At 41.5% G+C, this 7,148-nt stretch overlaps 1 protein-coding gene across 7 annotated transcripts in view; it reads right to left on the bottom strand.

The window, feature by feature from the left end:
• The window catches only part of PLCB4 (phospholipase C beta 4), a 188,133-nt gene that overhangs the window by 87,116 nt on the left and 93,869 nt on the right, over positions 1-7,148 (bottom strand). Inside the window, exon 1 of one of the 7 annotated variants that reach the window (XM_027653847.1) lies at positions 3,731-3,804. The exons of the other annotated variants lie outside the window; for them this stretch is intronic. The gene's annotated coding sequence lies outside the window, so the exon portion shown is untranslated. Of the gene's footprint in view, positions 1-3,730; positions 3,805-7,148 lie in introns of those variants that run through there. 7 annotated transcript variants of the gene reach the window in all.

Genomic DNA, 7,148 nt, shown 5'->3' with positions numbered 1-7,148 from the left:
CCTTAACACCACACACATGTACTTCATTAGGAAAACTAATTACCTTAGCACCACACACATGTACTTCGTTACCAATTTGAACTTGGCCGAGTGCATCGTCCAGTCACAGAAATAGAGCTCTTTAAAATCCCTCCTTTACAGGTATCTCCTCTTTTGTCTGGGTACTCACGCAGTATGATGAACTTGTTACTTCATTGCTGATAAATTAAATAGATGGAGCTCCTCGGTTTCTGCTGCAATGCGCATTTTTCAAACCTCGGAGCCAGGCTGAGCCCTTCCCACATTTCCAGCCGCCTTTCTGAAGGAAGGGGCCTGGACCAGGACACAGTAACCCAGCACAACTCTCTGTCACACAAACCAGAATTACAGCCTTTCCTCTCATTTGCATAACCTTGCATTTAGCTGCAAGAAAACACGCCTGATTGCTCATAATTTATCAAGCAATCAAGTTCTGTCTCAGGGACTGGAGCTCGTTGTTATTTACCATCTCAGCAACCCCCTGCTCTAGCTCTGCTCTCACAGGTCACTACAGTTTACAGATGAACTGAGACAGATGAGGTGTGAGGGAAAGACTTGAGTACACAGAGCAAGGAGGCAGAGGAACTGTAACAAACAACATTTTTAAGCCCTATGCTTTGGCAGCTGTGCAGAAGGTGAAGAAAATTCTCTGTGCCTCTTAAAAAGCTCTTTTCGGTCTCTCACATTTCTTACACTCCACTCAAAAATCCATTTTTCCATAGCCCTCTTAGCTTTTAAGAACATCAAAATAAAACACAAAATACTCCCCCGTCACTCTTTGGACCTCTGTTAATCTTCATCAATTTTTAAGCAGTTCAAAGACAGTGAAAGGCAAAAAGCTATCCAAACTAACAAACCCAAACAAACATGACACTCTAACATTCATATGGTTGCAAATACACACATGTACATAGCCTACTATGACGAGAACTGCAAGAATTACTCTCTTTAGTGAAATTTAATAACTATGAAATGTGTGAAGATTCAACTGGGAGAGATAGAAGGTTAAGGAACTAAATTTAAAGACAGCAAAATTTTAATCGGAAAACTTTCAAACAGCCTTTAAAATCAAAACCTTCTCACTGATTTAAGCATTCTTAAAGTATAACAATGTCTCTGAATACATACCATTCACAAAAGCAGAAAGAACACTCACAAAAAATACACCTCAGCACTTAATCAATGACTACAGGGGAGAAGCAGGTGAAATTCAGTAGTCAAATGCCCTTTGAGCTATCTCCCTTTCTTTCCCCACTGATTTATGCCTGAAGACATGATTTGGATCACATGACAAAAAGCATCTTTTGATTCACCTGGAGTACCCAAAGAGTGAGGACACAAAATTAACCATATCCAGAACAGCATTATTTAACACAATAGTCCTCCTCTTTTGTAAGCTTGGCTGTACTACACTAAATCTGGGATGTGGAGAATATAAATCCTGGGTTTTTTCATTCTTTGACCAAAAGAAGGACAAGGTGTGGCTGAACAGGAGGAGGAAAGGATTCTGTTAATACAAAGTAGACAAATGTTTGGGGAAAGAGGTGATATTCTAAACTAACCCACAGGGCTGGCTAGCATGATGGATAGGATATTCCTTAGATCCTATAAACATCCTGCCAATGTTGAGACTCTGTTGGAAAGGACAGCAGTATTCCTTAGAACCAATTCCCCCCCCGGGTCTCAAACACACAAACTCACAACTTCCGCAGTTTCCTGAGCCTCAAATATCATAACAGGACTTGTAATTTTTTTTTTTTTTAGTAATTATTATTTTTGCCTCTGGAATGAATCCCTATTTGCTGAGTGAGAAGGCTTCACGCTCTGTGTTTGCCATTTTACCACCTACCTGCTTGAATCACACACCCTGAGCCTGCACCACTTACAGTCTGTGTGGGTTCCAAGGGTGAAGTGCAGCACTCACACAACGCTGTGCTGAGGCTGAGTTCAGTAATCTTGCCCAGGAATATATGTTTTTCTCACACATACAAGGAAGCGATCTTTTAAAAAATAAACTAATGTGTTTCCCACTCCTCCTCCCTCTTGAAGTACATTTATCCTTTACCACCACTCCTCTTCAGTAAACAAGATTCTTCAGGAAAAAAAAGACAAACAGATCTACAACAGCAGACTTCTCTATATTTTGGGTTTGGTTTTTTTTTATGGAGTTCATCCCAGTCCAGCTAGTCTACATGGAGAGTTGTGGACTAGAGTGAGGAACCAGCTATCCATGGCTAAACAGGCAGTGCAGCACTGAAATACTTAAAAAAATGCCCCCTTCATTTTTTAACAGTGCTCTGTAGTACTTTCATACTCAGATATTAGAATTGTTTCTAGAGATTTACAGGATGAAAGTCAGATCTTCATACATTTACTCCTCAATGTCAAATGTATTTGGTCACAATGTACCATTATTACTGAATGCAAAATGCAGAGACAGGGTGTTTGTTTCTTAAACACAAAACCTTGGTTTCAATTAAAATTCAGAGTAAGTTTTAAGAAGATAAAAGCCACTACAGCATGAATCCTATGTAAAAAGTAAAAGGGAGAGCCACACTGCTGAATTTCTGCAGTATCCACACTACACTGTAAAGTAATTCCAAGATTTCACAGCTCTCCAGGCTCTTCTGCAGTCAAAGTTTGTTGGGTTTCTTCTTTTTTTTTTTCCTTTTTTAAAAAGAGTGATTTTTCAGCAGGTTATTTTTAAAGACATTATTCCCACAGCTAATACAAGCAACTTCAAAGAGCTCTCCTCAAAACAAGGTCCAGGAACAACAAAAGACAGACAACAGAGCTCAGGCGCCTCAACATGTATGTCTAGTAAGGTTCTCAATTTCCATGCTGTCTTCTTTTCCATTTCGTTTTAATTGCTGGAATGCACTGGCATGCAGGGGCAGCTGAGGGGTTAGAGCAAAACAAGGAGTGGCCTGTTCTAAACCAACCTCTTCTTCAGCTTTTCACACAAGTTCAGTGAGGCTGCCCCTCCAAAGCCCTGCTCCAGGCTAAGAAATGAGTGTATCTGGTGCTGACCACAGAAAACAACAACCGCTGAAATGAGATGGTCCTGCCTCCAGGTCTGAACTGTGCTCCAGTCACCACCTCAGATCACAGCCATTGATTTCCAACAGATGGAATTCCTAGGATAAAACACAGGACTCAAGCATGACCTCCCAGCTTCCTTACGAGTCTTTCTTTCTGTCCTAAGGCAGTTTGTTAATGTCTACAGATCTCCCCAGCCTTCCCATTCATTCAAAACATCTCATTATCTGCCATGAGCATTTACCACCCATCCTTTTTTTTTTTTTTTTTGGAGGGCAGCACTGTAACACTCTGGCCCCAGGGCTGCAAGCTCACGGGTTCAGCCAGGAGTTTTACTTTAAAATATATATAATAGGGTTATTTAATATCTTGAGATAGCTCAAGAGAATAAGCCACACACTTGTTCCCAAGAGGCACTTTTACTGATAATTTAGGGGAGAAAATATAAGGGAACTTGGCAAAAGTTCCGAAGGGCACCACACAATCCAGACAAAGCATTCCACCACTGAACCCACCCAGCACATACTGATCCACAACACTCAGCCAAAATCCAATCCCTCCGGCTTTACCCTACCCGGAACATCAAGAAGGGAGCAGAGAAAGAGAAGCAGAGGCACAGGCAGAGAGAAGGAGGAGAAGGAGGGCAGACAGGTCATCCAGCTCCCGCTGGCACCTGGTGGCAGAGCAGCTCTCAGTGTCCCGACGGCAGGGCCGGCCCCGCGTGGGGAGCACACGCCTTCGGTTTGAGCCGCTCCGGTGCCCGCGGACACCCCCCAGGCCCCCCCGTGACCCAGCGGCCGCTCCGGGGCTCCAGGGCAGGGCAGGGGGCGGTGTTCCCGCTGTCCCTGCCGGGCTGAGGCTGCTGAGTGGCTCCAGGAGCTGGGGAGCGGGGGAAGTTTTCCCCCGGGGCTGCCCCGTGTGGGCTCCAGGGGCTGCCGTGAGGGACACGGCAGCACCGCAGCGACCGCAGGGCCGGACCGGCCCTCACAGGGTGGTTCCGACCCAACACCTGGTCCCTAATGCATACTAAACTATAAACTTTACCCAATAAGTAACGTTGCTTTTACTGTTGTTCTTCCCTTCTCAGGATAGAAAACCCGGTGCTCACGTTTTCAATTTTGTAGCGGCAAAGGCCAAAGGCACAAATCTTCCTAAGGGATGGTTTCAGGGGAAGGGCACTGATCTTCCCGAGGGATGATTTCAGAATCTCATAATGCTGTCAGGGAATTTAGCAACCTGACTCATCAAAAGACACAATAAATGAAAATTTATTTTCATTTACACGTATTATTCACTATCCATCTAACAGCAACTTCGTGCTTCTGGCTTGTCAAATGAACTTCATTTCATAACATGAGCACATGATGAAGAACCTTTCTCTAGAACTTTCCCTGTTTCCAATAGTAAACACTAACCATATAAAAAAAATTAAGTTGTCTAGCAATGTGAATGATGCTACAGTTTTATCTTTGGCTAAGCAGAAGTGTTAGAGGTGTTTACAATTTATTTAGTATAATGTCAAGCGTCCCATTTCCTGGAAGCCATCTCCTCCCCAGGCAGTAATAGAGAACAAATTGGACTTTGATGAAAGCAATGGTTTGTGTTAATAGTTGTCAAGATCTTTTCTGAATTGCTATAGCATATGATCTATGTATACAATGTATCTTGACTTAACCAGCAGTGACTTTTATTAAGTTTAATTACTTCACTCCGTGGCTTTCAATGGAAGTCAGTGTTAAAACAAAGGTTACCTCATGGGATAATAAATTGTAGTAATAAAACAAATAAACAAACATGTAGTGCTTGCAAAACATTTCAAGTATTTTCTGATTTACTTAAGCCCAAATTCTCTATTTAAAATTTTGTAAAATCTGACACCTTGTATCATTACAGCCATGAACCCTAAAGAAAAGGGGCTTGTCAGATTTATTAAATCAAGAGAGTCTTCAATATGCTCTTTGGGCAGTTAATACCATACATAGTTTCTGCTGTTGTTTAATCTTCAGCTGACAGATGACACATCTTTTAAGTCAATGAGTAGTGTTTCTCCCTTTTAGGTATGCCTGTATGAAGTATTTGTGTCAATTATCTGAATTAAAATCATGGGCAATTTTTACCTTTAGAACTCTAGTTTCTCCTTTTCATCTTCATTCTGGAGCTTTGTGCTCTAATAGATCTTGAGCAGAAGTGATTTCTGTACTTTAATGTCATAGGAAGACATAAATAAATGTTTGAAATTAAAATCCTAAGAATTTAGGTGGGTGCACAGATAAACACCAAATAATTTTAAGTGAGCATTGCTCCTATTATGAACTCAAGAGTTCATGGATCCATGGACATACAACAACTGCAAGATTCTAAGACCAAATTATTAACTACAAGTATCATGGAAAAGGGAAAACAAACTTCCAAACTAGATTAATATCAGCAGCCTTTCATTTTTAAGGGCAAGGGAAAGTTTTGGAAAGAACACAAACTAGTACCTCTAACAAAAATAAAACAAACTAGAAATATCAGCTGCTCCACAACCACATCCTGAGGACACAGTTGTCTGTTTCCAAACACTGACACAGACTCAGACCTTGTATTAATAAAATGTAATGAAAGGTCAAGTTCATATTTTTGTAATAACTTCTAAATCCCTGTGTGTTTGAAATAATCCCTCCTATGGTCAGGTACTTTAGTTCAAACCAAACTTTAATAAACTTTGGACACGACTTCATACAAGTTCAAAATATACAGATATTTTAAAAACTAATAAGCTGTGAAGAACATAGATGTTACTTTAAAATCTAAAATTAGGAAAGTGACATTATAATTTGCTGGTTTTCTAGATGATTTCTGAGAAAACAAGTGTGACCCACGTTGCTGGGTTAAAATTTCAGACAAAGCTAAGGTGATCTTTGGCAATTATTCCAGTGTTCTAAAATACATTCGTGTCATAAAGCTGTGTTCGCTCTTTGAGAGCTGGCAGTGAGTTAAAAGTAGGTATTTGTTGAAAGTTTAAACTAATTACAAATTTCTTGGTACCTGGATAAAGCCTACAAACCACAGTTACCATGAAAATACAGAGGAGGGAGAGTTTATACCTTTTGGGCAAGATCGTCACTGTGCAATTTAACCCATAGCACTGGTTAGAAAATTTTTGTATCTATCTCAGAAGTCACAATGCTGCTCAGATTCCATCTCAGCACCCACCTTACGCCCTAGAGATAGCAGGTTTTGCATACCCTTCTTTAAACTGCAGAAGATAATATGGAATGAAAAGCAAGAAACATAGATGTGGTATCTGCACTGGATCAGTACATTCCTTCCTTCCTTCCTTCCTTCCTCACACCCGACAGCCTGTCTCTCTTTTCATCACTCTTTAATTCCCCTGAATCAAGTCTCAAAGGTAGGGGAATGCAGGCAGGGCATTATCAGCCGGTTGGAATGGAAATTATCCACCACCCTTCTGATCAGCCAGCCCCAGCGGCTGCAGTAAATGCAAACCCTGAGTAGGAGAGATTTCTAGGTGCAGCCTTTCTTCCTTCCCCAGTTCTGTGACAGACCTGAGCACAGCAGCAGAGCAGCTGTGAGCTGCCCTAGCGATGTGTGGCTGGGGCAAACTGCTCCCATTGGAGCTTTTAGTTGCCTTGGCTCCATTTTATTTTTTCTTCCAAGATTTCAGGTTCACATCTCAGAAAAAAAACATAAAGAAACATAATATACTAATTGTCTTTAATGAACACTCTGGTATCTCCCAGTCAGTATCAGGAAAAGAAAGCACGTGGTGCTCATGGTGTGCACTCCAGCACTCCTATGCAGAACACAGATCTGTGAATCTGAATGGCATTTAATGGATGGGGGGGAAATAATAATAATAAGAAGAAGAAGGACTGTCTGGCTCCCCTTGTCTATTTTCGTCATCCCAGACACTCTGCCTGTTGAATGCAAAAACAACATTCATCACCAACTTTTCAGGAAAAACACCTCCCCTGTGGGGTAAATAGGAGTCAAGGGAGCTGGGTTGCAGCTGGTGGTGAGCCAGACTGCTCTGGAGTCCTGGATTGACACTTCGATGTTCTCTGTTTTCCTTTTCTTCCCTCTGA

Source organism: Corapipo altera, unplaced genomic scaffold, assembly GCF_003945725.1.
Source record: "Corapipo altera isolate COAL_440 unplaced genomic scaffold, ASM394572v1 70, whole genome shotgun sequence".
NCBI classification, from domain to species: Eukaryota; Metazoa; Chordata; class Aves; order Passeriformes; family Pipridae; genus Corapipo; species Corapipo altera.
The sequence above is the reverse complement of the archived record's forward strand: the minus strand, read 5'-3'. Positions and strand labels throughout refer to the sequence as shown.